The 13,942-nt window shown below is 50.1% G+C and overlaps 1 protein-coding gene across 3 annotated transcripts in view; it reads right to left on the bottom strand.

The window, feature by feature from the left end:
* The window catches only part of LOC118788337 (tyrosine-protein kinase CSK), a 45,290-nt gene that overhangs the window by 30,536 nt on the left and 812 nt on the right, over positions 1–13,942 (bottom strand). The gene's annotated exons all lie outside the window — the stretch shown is intronic.

Genomic DNA, 13,942 nt, shown 5'->3' with positions numbered 1-13,942 from the left:
AATGTCAGTATTTCCCTGCTGCTCCGTTGGCTGTATTCTTCCTGTGAACCTCTTGTGTAAATTTCTAGTGCTCTCCCTCACACACACACAGACACACACTCACTCCCAGGCAGAGCTACTGTTTGACACACTTGGTGTCTATGAAACTGCTCATACACATGACAGAAATGAACTCCTCACACCATCATGAGTGCAGCTCCAGGAAGAGGAGAAACGTTTCTGCCAACACTCAATAACTCATGCATTACTTAAGTTTCCTTTTCTCTATATGGTATCGTTTCTCTTTTCCATGACTATAAATACCAACCCACACTGTAAAGAAAATGCAAAGCCCCCCATAAAGACGCATCAGGTGTGAGACGAAAAACGCACCCTTGACGTTATTTTAAAGGTGAACACGCACGTTTGGCTCACACACCCAGCTCACTATGCACCCATCCTCACCTCAATCCAGCCCACTGCCTGGGAACGAGCCTGGGCTTAACAGCAAACAGGTTGCTCTGCATTTTCCTTCAGGTTGCAAAATGCCCGCGACATTTATGTGTGTGTGTGTGTGTGTGTGTGTGTGTGTGTGAGATAGGAGAGATAGGGCTGCTCCACGCCTGTCAGCTGGTCTCCTCAGCAAGATGAGACAGGCTCTGAGAATTCCCTCCTGGGGCTGTTCCCCTGCTCTGCAGCCACTCCCTCAGAGCTGGAGAACAGAGCACATTCCCCTCGGCTCTACACAATTCAGCCTACACCACGCATTCCACTGCCAAATCTACACTGCCAAATCTACACGGCACACTCCCCGTTACACTGCCGAATCTACACCGCACACTCCCCGTTACACTGCCAAATCTACACCGCACATTCCCCGTTACACTGCCGAATCTACACCGCACACCCCCTTCTACACCGCCTAATGTACACCACACACTCCCCGCTACACTGGCGAATCTACACCGCACACTCCCCTCTACACTGCCGAATCTACACCGCACACTCCCCTCTACACTGCCGAATCTACACCGCACATTCCCCGTTACACTGCCGAATCTACACCGCACATTCCCCGCTACACTGCCGAATCTACACCGCACACCCCCTTCTACACCGCCTAATGTACACCACACACTCCCTGCTACACTGCCGAATCTAAACCGCACATTCCCTTCTACACTGCCGAATTTACACCACACATTCCCAGCTACACTGCCGAATCTACACCGCACACTCCCCTCTACACTGCCGAATCTACACCGCACACTCCCCTCTACACTGTCGAATCTACACCGCACATTCCCCGTTACACTGCCGAATCTACACCGCACATTCCCCGCTACACTGCCGAATCTACACCGCACACCCCCTTCTACACCGCCTAATGTACACCACACACTCCCTGCTACACTGCCGAATCTACACCGCACACTCCCCTCTACACTGCCGAATTTACACCGCACATTCCCCTCTACACTGCCGAATCTACACCGCACACTCCCCTCTACACTGCCGAATCTACACCGCACACTCCCCTCTACACTGCCGAATCTACACCGCACACACCCCGTTACACTGCCGAATCTACACCGCACACTCCCCGCTACACCGCCGAATCTACACCGCACACTCCCCGCTACACCGCCGAATCTACACCACACATTCCCCGCTACACTGCCGAATCTACACCGCACATTCCCAGCTACACTGCCGAATCTACACCGCACATTCCCAGCTACACTGCCGAATCTACACAGCACACTCCCCGCTACACTGCCGAATCTACACCGCACACTCCCAGTTACACTGCCGAATCTACACCGCACACTCCCAGCTACACTGCCGAATCTACACCGCACATTCCCAGCTACACTGCCGAATCTACACCGCACACTCCCCTCTACACTGCCGAATCTACACCGCACACTCCCCTCTACACTGCCGAATCTACACCGCACACTCCCAGCTACACTGCCGAATCTACACCACACACTCCCAGCTACACTGCCGAATCTACACCACACATTCCCAGCTACACCGCCTAATCTACACCGCACACTCCCCGCTACACTGCCGAATCTACACCACACACTCCCAGCCACACTGCCGAATCTACACCACACACCCCCTTCTACAGTGTTCAGTTCCCTTCTAGTGAATTTGCTGCTGAACCTACACTACCCATTGCCTTCTACTCAGTTTACTCTGTGCAACCACATCTAGACTAATGGATGAATTCTGCACTGCATATTCTTTTCTTCACTACTGAATTAACAATGCAACGCCTAGCCCGTTCTTTATATAGTTCTTTATATATCTTATTGACACCGCTGAATTTGTAAGCAGATATTTCATGACTGACATGGTGATCGTTCACATCACCAGGCTCCGGTGAGACAGCATTCATTGTGCATGATGTTCCAATATGCATCCCTACAACACAGAGCAATATCGTAGCAGTGGAGCTATTTCTACATTTCTTATGGCAGGAAAAGAGCCAAGAGGCATTTCTACTGTATTTTCACTCCAGTTTTGTACAGGGCATCATGCAACCCCCCTGCTCCTGCGCCCCCCCACATTAAAATGCAGCACCTGTCAAAGACGAAGACACGCGTAAGCGCTGCAACGAACCTCGGGAAAGCGCTCCTTGGCTTTAGAAATGCCGCCGAGGCATCAAAGCGGACGACCCAGCCGGCCCATTTTAAACGCAGGAGCCTCGGAGGCTGTGGAGCTGCGGGGGAAGACTCGCACGCACAGACAAAGAGAGAATGCATTCATTGGCGTCACTTCACACGGCACAGAGACAGCACGTGTGTGTGTGTGTGTGTGTGTGTGTGTATGCATTTGGGCGGAGGCTTCCCTGTGCTATACAGGGGGATTATTTTGGGGGAACGTGGGTGGACAGTTGAAGGGAAGACAAAGCCATGGGGATGAAGGGATGTGTGAAAGAACCTGAGCCTGAGAAAGACAGAGAGGGGTGATGGGTGTGGGGCTCGTATAGGTTTTGGGAATGTCTGGCCTCAGCTTCCCGTGCCTGCTCGCCGGGCCGAGTCGCGGGACGGAAGTGGGTTGCTGTGCTGCATTTCTGGGGTCAGAGGTCAGGGAGGAAATGCCAGTCAGAGCAGACATGCTTAAGAGCCCTAAACACATAGAGAATGGGCAAAAAGGGCCTTTCTGTGTCTCCCAAAGGGACAGGGACGAGCTCCTGACACAGCGGCAGCGGATGAACCGACAGCTTCACACCAGGACCCAACGGCGGGCTGGGGGGGGGCATACAGAGGAGAGGGGGTTAAAGACCGGACGACGGTACGGTAAAGGGGGCCCTGCACACTGCTGTCCCTCGCACACGTGCGCTCACGGGAGGCTACCAGTGTCGCTTTTCTGTTCCAACAGCGATCATGAATAATAGAGCCCCACCCCCCGGAGGCGAACGCACTTGCACTGTAACCATGTGAATAATTAATCCGGTAACCAGACTCTTCCATTAGAGCTGTATCAGCCTCTGCCGCTACGCAGAGAGGAAGCAGCAGCCTGGGAGGCAGACACAGAGAGACAGAGAGGGAGAGAGGACGAGAGAACGGTGGCAACCAGGTACGCTCTCTCAAAGAGGTTTCATGTCTCCAGAAAACGGTCCCAGAGCAAAACGAGCTCCGTTCGAAAGCGGGCCGCCTGGGGTATGTGAGGAAAATCAAATGTGCTTGTGAAATAGCAAAATGGAAAATGTGTGCCAGATAAAGAGCGCAGCATGGAAGGTGTGAAAACCGTGCTTCACAAGAGCGAGGTCAAGGTCATCGCACATGGCTACCGTCTTTCTCTTCTTCGGCTCACTTCCTCCGCTCTCACCTGCATCAAACATCTATGCTTTGACAATCCGCCCCCATATTTCTGTCAGCTAGCATGCGCAATCTCCGCATATTCCTGCGCGCTAGCATTCACACCTCATAGTTCTTGTGTTGGGGTTTGCACAGTACCAGTAATATTACAGGGCTCCTAAAACACCCACATGCTTTACCAAATTTTTTTTGCAGCTCAGGCTGCAAAATATATACGCAACGACTGCTCAATGCATTATTCTCTGTTACAAACGACACATTAGACCAGCTCCAATTTTGCATTCGGGCAGGAACAGCGAGAAAGGGAACAATAGCAGCGCGGCTCTTCATTTGCAGCTCAGGAAGCTGTCATTATTAGGAGGCACGTTGTACAAAATGCAAATAGGGAAATAGAGCAGAGAGGCCGAGAGCAGAGAGCTCCTGCTGGTCCTCCCGCCTCAGAGCAGGAACAGGGCCGAATAAAGAGCTTCTGAGGGACACTGTACAGCGAGAGGGGACCAAGTGGCTGCCTCGTGCTCCGCAAGACCATTAGCTCCGCTTGGTCATTACGAAAAGTGGTGCTCGGAATTAGGGCCTAACCTATTTATACTGCATGCCGCCGAGTTTCAGATGAAGAAACTCAGCGGTGACACGGCCCACCAGAAATAGTTTCTTCGGCACAGCCACTACATCCTCTGAGCTACTGTCAGATTTCCTCGTAGCCCCGGAAATGAAGGGGGGGGAAGTGTGTGTGAGCAAAGCTAAAAAGAGAAAAGAGGAGATGATTTTTAAGCAGCAGCAGGCAGCTGTGGCTGAACCGCGAGGGGTGGAGCTCTGTCTCTGTGCTCGTTTACTACGGTCTGCCCCGGAAGTGACCCTCTCTCACGAGGGCTCAGACCAATGCAGGAGCCTCTGCGCTGACGCCAACACACACTCATACACACAGAGCACGCCACCATTACAGCAAGATGGACAGGCACAGCAGAGGGCAACAACAGTTGAGAAAATGAGCAGTTTATCTGGGCTGGAGAGCATCTGGAAACGTACACACCTCGTTCTCATTTCCGCACTGCAGGCACCTCAAACGGTACATGCACCAGGAGGAACCAGCGACCTAACCAACATGCTCCACCCTCACTCACAGTGCACACACATCCACCGCGGTGCTGTTAGCCCCCCCCCCCCGTTGCTCTTCTGCTGATAACCCACCTCCTGCCTGTTCAACTCACTTTCCACACATCAACGAGTGCTCCTCATTCACATTCCAATGTAGTCTAACATGTGTGCTACACCACACTTACCGTGTTACTTTCTCCCTTCTGCCTGAAAGCACAGCTTGGTGGAAATTCCGTCTCATCGCCTGCTGATTTTTACCACCAGGGCAGAAATCCAGCGTGTGGTGATCCAGCCCAACACATGAACCTGCCCTCAGAACAACGTAAGAACATGATGCGACAGCAGCGGCTACTGACTGCGGCAGGCAGTCTCTGGTTTGGGAGACGTGTAGAGGGTAAAAGCAGGGCCAGGAAGAAATTGCTGAGGCCAGCTAAGACTCCACTGGTCTGTCACAGGGAATCTTATGGGAGAGGCGGCCTACAGACGCCCTGGCTCCCAGACCTTCCCACATGCCTCGGCACGAAGGGCCCCAGACAGTAACCCCCAAGCGCCGGGAGGGGATGTGAAAGCGGCTCCCTTGGGAATGGGGTGGATTTGGTCTGGGTGCGAGGGGCACGGAGGCGGGGGAGAGGGAGGATTCCATCCCGCCACGGCACGCCCCGACCCGTCCTGGCACTAAAACAGGGGCCTGGTGCAGTACAGCTGTGCTCCGGAGCGGTGACCGCGCAGGCGGACCAGCCCCTCCCCCGCTCGCCACTGCCTCGGCAACAGCACAAAGGAGCGGCCGAGGGCTTCTCCACAGCGCCTGGAAACCTGTCAGCTGTCACACTTCCCTGAAACAGGCCCAAATAGATTAAAAATACTTGGGGGTGGCAGCCCTCTTCAGAGCCCACTTCCTGCAGTAACCTATTTCTAGAGCGAGGAAATGCTGCTGATGTGAGCGCTAAAATAGCCAAACAAGCCGGCACCTCACCTCATAGAGGCCACCACAAATTATCACACTGGCAAGAGGCACTACATATAGTTCACACTGGCACTACATATAGTTCAAATTACTCCCACCACAGGGCCTAAAAGTTAACCTGCAAAATAACCAGAGCATCAATTAATATTGTGAGGTAGACAACATGTTGCTTCATATTACGAATATGCCAGCTTGCTAGATATTTAGGGGAGCAGGATCAGAGACTGCAAAAGGTTCCTTCATAAATTCCATGCCGATACCTTTGATCTGACCTGAAGCAGGATGAGGGGGCCAAGTTAACCAGCCCGTTAAAATGAAGGGCAGCTCAAAATCATTGCATATACATTGAACTGAAGGCCCTCTCCCGCCTCTGCGCCAGGGGCATTCACTCTGCTAGTCCCTCACCTGGTCACTGCCATTACTGACCAGCAGGGCAGCGATTCGATGTTGAGGCCGCCAATCAGGCCTCGTGTCAGAGAGCCCGCCTCCCGGTGCCCTCCTTCCTCTAACAGCGGAGGGGCTGGTGATGAAGGAGCAGAAGAGCGAGACGATCTGGCGCTGAAGGGGTGCGTGCTGCATATGGGGGTGGGGGGGTGGGGCAGAGGGCCGAGAGGAGAAGTGCAGTAATTCAATAATTGACAGGGGCGCTGGAAGCGGGTGTAGCCTTGCGGTGTGTTGGGAGGGGGATTTACAGCCCCGCCGTGGGCTCCATTAGCTGATTGGCATGAGCTGCCGCTGACAGCAGGCAGAGCAGAGACGGCTGAGGGCCCTGGGGCCACCGCCCAGGTACAGCTACTGCAGCCTCCGGGAGGACACCAGTGAAAGGCTGTAAAAACAAGACAAGCCCTACACACAGAACTGGGAATCTTCCTTTGAATCAGGCTGCCTTAATCCCCATGTCACATTACTAAGCACATTACTTTTCTGTCTTCTGAACCTGAGCATAGCCATGTAACATGGCATGACTTGAACAACAGACATGCGTAACTGAACAGCTCACATGTGTTCCTATTGTTCATACGCTGATAATAAGGGGGAAACAGAAAACCTCACAGCTTACCCAGAGTTCATGCTGATCGCCCCCTGCCCCGGTATTGAGCTACAGGTACTTTTTTTTTTTTTTTTTCTTCAAGAAACAGCACCATAGACATAGCTCACTACCTCAACACTGCTGGACATGAATCTATCCTCCACACTGAAAATGTCACCTTTAACTGTTCTCTTTTTCATCAACAGAAGCACAGCCAACAAAAGCTTAAATTTAAATTAATTAGAAGCTAAGCTTGCGGTTTAGCCGCAGTGAGCTTCCTGGAAAGGTGGACACTTCACTTTTTGAGTAATCTGAGTGATGCGCTTTGTTTTTGAGGTCAGCTGATAGCTGAGCTTTACTCTAAAGAGCAAACAATGATAGGTGAACTCTGATTCTGCAGAGTAAACCACACTGGACAGTGGTGGGAGGGGGGGGGGGGGGGGGCAGTGACAGAACAGCCAGGCCAGAGAGCAAACGACAACAACAACCAGCAGCAAGCAACACACATCCTGGGCTTTTACTGTAACGACCACTAATTGGGCTCTATTTTAGTTCTTTGTTTTTTATGGAAGCCCATAAAAATGTGCATTTGGCCAGCCACCACAATGTTCCTTTCAGAGGAAACAGGAGGGGAAAGACGAAACGGAGTCAGTTTGGAGCAGGGGAAGCCCCTTCTGAAAGCCAGTCGCTTGCGTGCGTGCGCTTGGTGAAGGCGCTGCTGTTTGCATTTTGCAGTTTGCAGCCTGCAATCACCTTGGCCTTCCTGCGGCTCCCTTAACAGGGAACCAGAGGCCCGCTAACGGAGCACAGCCAAGGACCAAACTTTCTGGCCCGTAACGTGTTCTGGGGGTGCACCTGGGCCACCAAAATCCTAACACACCTACTAACACCAGGTTTTGACGGCACTGTGATATAGCACCATTTTAGCACTTTAAAGCCTGCTGTTACTGCAGGTTCTGAGGGGCTGTCCTCACTGCCATCTCAGCATCAAGCTCAGCATCGCCACTGGACACCAACAAAGTGCTCCATACAAGGTCAGGGTTACCCAACCACTGCATAATGTAGGTCTGCCATCAGATGCCAGTGAGAAGAAGCGATGGAGAGAAATGACTGTTGCTGAGGATGCAATAAAAAAAAAAAAGAAACTGGAAGGGGTTTGAGTCAGAGCAAGCCAGGCCACGGTCAGGGCCAACACAGAGAGACTGCAGCTGACACCTAAGTTTTCACTGTAGCATTAAAACTTTTTCTTTGGAAGTTCTGCATGACAAAATGAATTTTCTGCTTTCACGCCTGCGTTTATGATGTGGAGATTTCTTTTGACTGGTGCCTGATGGGGAACGGCACGTGACCGTTTCAGCACACCTCAGATGCAAAACTGACAACTCATTAAGTGCCGCAGGAAGGGGAACAGCAAAAGAGAAGGGGAGAGCAAACGGGGAAAATGGATGACAAACGGAACATGCCACGGGGGGGAGGGATCAATAAACTGGCACAAAAAACCCTCTACACAGAACAAGCAGAGGGCATACTCAATTTAGCCAGGTGTCACTCAGAAAACCCCATCGGCTAAATCTTCGCGCAAAGACAGCAGAGGTGTCGCTTCATTTCACAGTTTAATAACGCCACCCATCAGGGCCATCTGAGGAAATTACCAGAGCCATTCTGAATTCATTACTGAGGCGCTCTCTCCTCAGGTAATGGAAAAGCCATAATGAGTGCTGGTTCTCACTACGTGTCCTCATTGGAACCGCTGGGGTTGCTAGGGAGAATCGCGCACGGCCACCGCTGGGGCCTCCACAGCAGCTGCACGTGCTTACAGCCAACATCTTTGAGCGAGCACTCTGCCCACCTGTGACCGGGTTCCGACCGCAGCCCCAGGGTCGAGGAGCCGGGTCCTGGGCCGCGCCCGCCGCCGCAGGTCTCCCCGACTCCCCGCACGAGGAAGTGACCTTATGTTCCCATCGGCAAATTTATCTACGGGTTATTAATTCAAATCAGCAGCCCTAAACACAAAAATGGCACAGCCGGCGCGCAAAGCCCAACATTTGAATAATTGACCGTAAGAAGGTCAAGGATCAGAGGTTCTTTTTTTTTTTTTTGATGTCGCATCGGGAGTTTTTCACACAACGGGGGCTTTTCAGCGATTTGCAAAGCAGGGCCAAGCTCCAAATCTACCTGCAACAGGTGAGGTGCCCCGTGAAGAGGAAACGCAAAAAAAGACACCAATTTTAATACCACATTCTAAAAACAAACAGGATGCTGGAGAAATATGTCGCTAATATGAAGCTTTGGTTGCTGACAGAGTAAAATGGCGGATAAGTTGCTAGCAGCAGTTTGACTTGATGGAAATGCTGACTGAACACTCAGTCCCATCATGCTGTCCTCCACACAGTTTGCCTGTTACTAGGCGCGGAAGGGGGAGGGGGGTCTCCCTCTCCCTCCCTTTTAACACCCCCAGGCCCATGCCACAGGAGGGCCTGTTCTGCCCTGCCGCCCACTCCACTTTGCTGAGTCTCTCACTTCTGCACGGCTGCAGCCCGGTGGCTTGTGTCCACCCTCCTGTTTCCGAGTGTTTCACGCTACTGTAGCGGCGGGGGTGGCTTTGGGGTTCCCCTGTGGGGGGTGGGGGTCTGACAGGCAGGACGACGTGTTGGTGTGACTGTGTGCTTATGATCATACTAGGGAAGGACAGGCGTGCTAAAGCTTGGAAATGCTACAGGGTTGTTTTGTTTTTTTTTTGCCATTCTCTGGAAGTAACAGGGAATCCCTTCTGTGCCGCGGTTTTCTGCAGCGAGTCACTCGTCTCCGGTAAACAGCCTCCCATGAGCTGCCAGAGGAAAGGACACTGGAGGCTTTGAGATTCGGAAAAACAAGCCTCCCACACATAACACTGGTCAGCTCGGCCTTCTCTCTCTCTCTCATCTGCCGAGACCGTCCGTCCGGGACAGGGCCGATGCTCGGACTCAGAGACGGGGGACCTCGGCGTGTCTGGGCGCCGTGCTCTCCGGCAGCTCGGCGCTCCCCTGCGTGCGTTCTCTCTCGGTCACAGTGACCGCCCTGCGCGTGGTGGCAGGAGCTAAATGGAACACTTGAGAAACAGCCTGCCTCACCGGCGGCTGCCCAGATGGAAGCCGGCCACTGCACCCGGGCGCCAGAAGCTGCCCACAATGCCCTCATTCTGCTCCCCGCCACAGAGCCAGAGAGGACAGAGAAGGATGGGGGTATTCCATGGGCTGCTACGCAGCTGTGGTACTGAAAGAACACAGGGGGTGGGCAGTTGGAGGTGCCAAAAAGTGGGACTGTGCAGCCATCCCCCCAACCCCCCCCAAGAAAAAAAAACCTCTGCCACGCCCTCAAGTGCTGCTGTCCAATCCCCTCGCTGGGCTTAATGCACCACACTACCCATGTTCATTTCTTCACGTAAAGCTGTGAGGCTCGAGAACAGTCAGGTAATGTGGAAATCTTTGTGGGCTCCTTATCAAAGGCTTATCGCACAGCAACAAAGCCAAAAACATCAAACACTGAAAACACTGAAGTGAAGCAAACAAAGTTGCCTTAACACTTCAGCTAAAAAGCAAGAGATTTTTCTACTGCTTCGCATATGCCCTTTACTAAGTTAAGATGCTTTGATGAGGCCTCATGCAAGATGATGATGGATGGATGATACAGCAGGCCAATGCAGTCCCAGCTTCCACAAGGCTAACCGGCTATATAAATATCAGGCTATATAAAAGTGTATAAATGCCAAGCACAGAGAGAGGGAAAATAAGGAAGGTATGTGATGTCACGCAGGTTGTCAGAAGATGGAAAGCAAACCCATTTAGTGTCAGGGCAGCCTCCAATCAAATGGCTAGCGATCTAGTCAGATCAGTTTCAGGACTCTGAAACGCTCTAGTGTTTTTATGTTGCGGGCATACTCATCGTGTGCATTTAGACACTCAATCAGTGACGTTGTGTGAAGTAGCCACGACTACACTGTCAGCTCTTCGGTTCTTTCGGTCCTTGTGGCTTGCAGTGGTGGACTGAGGTCAGTGCCCTAGGCAACAGAGTACTCTCAATGGCTCATCTCACCATAACACCAGCTGCACTGAGAACGTGGCAAAGACGCAAATACTGCACTTCTCAGAACCTTCAGAGGCAGACACAAGCAGGACATAAGATAACACCATACAGCAATACAGCTCCCACATCAAACACACTAAGGTGGATTAAGCTCCTCTAATATTTTGTCTAAAAAAAAAAAAAAAACATTTTTTTCAATGTCTTTTAGTAACTTAGGGGCATCAGGGACCCGGGCCCGGATCCGAGTACACTTGACCCCAAAGTCCAGTTCAATCGTACTCTGGCACGGAACGAAGCAATCGTACCTAATATGAAAACGCCCTTACGACACTTCAATGAGGCCTTCATGAGCCTGGATGACACAGCTGGTCAGTGCAGTCCACGCTGTGTATGTTTAACCAGAGGTGGCTTCACGTGGGAGTCAATGCAGTTACAACATCTGATGCCAAGTCAAGGAAGGAAAGAGGAATCCCAATCCCACCTTGAGCCATTCCAGGTCGTACAAAAAGCAGGAAGCCACCTGTGTGCGATACACTGACATGCTCCGAGTAAGACCTGGCATGGCTCTAACTGCTATGCATTGTGTGTGCCATGACCATCTCTGCTACTGCTCAAGTAGTAAATCAGACAAAAAAAAGAAAAAAAACACAGGTCATTTACCAACTTTATGGCGTTTTCTACGCTGCATGTCCACACCAGGATCGCAATGCTAATGATTTTGAGGCAGGTTAATGACTACCGAGAGAGGTGCGTGGGTTGCCTTATTTTCATAGTTTATAAACACTCATGCTCACCAGCAGTCTACACGGACTCATTTGTTGTTCCACAATAATCTGAGAGCGATTTAGGTTTTATACCATTCTTCTGCTGGAACGAGCCATTCAACTCTTCAATTCTCCTACATGTGTCACAAGATGTTTAGGGCTTGAGGCGCGAGCGTGACCAAGGGTCGCAGTAGGCAAGTGATACGGCTTGAAGGGAATGAGCTGAGGCATCCCACAGCAGAGGACAGTTCAAGGGACATTTTCCTTAAATTCAGCAAATATTACCCAATGACATGGAGGCCCTCTCTGAGAGAGAGGGACATTTGCTAGCTGTGACCTGCCTTGCTGAATCCACTCAAAGACACAACACTTACAATGGATGTCCAAGGTGATTTTCACAGAATGGGACACAGTTTGTTAGTCTTGACATGGAGTGCCACAGCTTTTACCATATAGTCTGCTTTCTTTTGAATCCCTGACAAGATAGCATCAAATTACCCATTCCATGTGTCTGTAAGCTGTTATTCAAATAGAAGCAGTGTACACAGGGCTAAATTAAACATTTCACCCGTATGACAAAAGGTTCAAATACCTGCATCTTTTTTGACAAAATGTGACACTCCTATGTACATTAATCTATTCCTTGCTGTCCAAAGTTGGAAATAACTACATAAAAAAACAACACATTACAATCACTAAGGGCTTTGTACAGATCGGATAGAGAGCAGGCTACAGTGAAAAGCATGGCCTAGCTAAAGCACCACTGATCACGCTGCTATGATATAATGACATGTTTTACGAACAATGATATCATAATTGCATGTAATAGTAATATATGGGTCTCATCTACCAAATCACTGAGAAAACCTTTAGTGAGTCACCTATAGAGGAACTGAAAAATGGAGAAGTCCAAGTGAAACATGCCACTAAATATAGTCACACAAAGCAGTAAAAAAATACTAGCTTTGGGCAGTGTTTAAAGGGCCTGGGCTTTGGACCACTCTCTGCAAGGTTTTTGCTCCAGCTCCCAATTTGTTCAGTCTGTTGCCTAAACACTGATGTGGGGTTGATATTTCTCAATCTGCTTTAAGTACACATACCGAGAAACCTGTTGTTGGAGGTGTGTTTGAGTTATCACAAAAATACAGTTGCGGGTGTTCGAATCTAATTATTTTAATGAATAAGAAGTGACCCCTAAACAAAGCTGTGGAGATCTCAGCTAAACTTAATTGTTCATTTTTTAACAGATCTTAAAACAGATGAACAACTTGTTAATCATTTTAAAACAAATTTGTCCTCCTAATTTGTCTACATGGGCAATAAAAACCAGATGAGATGAGACGAGATACTTGGTTATCTTGAGCTAGCATCTACCGCACACATTTCTTTCACAACGGACTAACAGAACTGGCCTATCAAGTCAAGAAATGGCAAGCCCGGGTCAATATTCAATTAACGGCTCATTGAAAGCTAACTTAGAGTGACTCTGGAACAAAACCAACATGCGCACAATATCTCCAGCACCAGTGTACATATTTAACACTTCCACAAGACATTCGCCTCTTCTAGCTATCCGGAAAGTCTTCGTAATCAACACCCGTAATCAATGGCATTGACACCTGTATGAGACTGTAACGTAAATTATTCCTCTGCCTTTCCGGTAATTCTGATTTTTTCCCCCAACCATCAAAGCAATTAACAGAATCTGGTCATTCACAAGTTCACCGAATATCACAATCATTTCTGATCTTGTCTATTGAATGCGGTGACAAAGATTGCTACGTCAGAAAGATGGGCCCGTTTCCCTCCATCATTCATACAAGAAATTAAATAGTAACAAATGTCCCTTGTTTATTTTCCAAATAATTTTACACTCTACACCCAAACTAAAAAAAAAATGCTTCAGCTAGCAAGTGGCTGTATTAAGCCCCACTGCGAGAGGCTTGCAAGCGGTGCTACTCACGCAGCTGTAACAAACATCTTAACCAGAACACATATGTAGCAAATTGTTGACATAGCCATCAACAGTCAGTATTGCAGAAGCGGTAGGCGAAATGGCACGTCCAGTATAATGTGGCGTGAAAACAAAACGTTGTCCAGCAGCTACATACAAGTGCAATAACTACATGTTCCATTTCACACTTCGATGCCAACTGGTTATAATTAGATGCAATCTGTTGCATAAATTAACGCTGTTTAAAATAATACGTCG

This window comes from Megalops cyprinoides, chromosome 13 (assembly GCF_013368585.1).
Source record: "Megalops cyprinoides isolate fMegCyp1 chromosome 13, fMegCyp1.pri, whole genome shotgun sequence".
Lineage (NCBI taxonomy): Eukaryota > Metazoa > Chordata > Actinopteri > Elopiformes > Megalopidae > Megalops > Megalops cyprinoides.
Note: the sequence above shows the minus strand (reverse complement) of the source record. Positions and strands in the feature narration are given on the sequence as shown.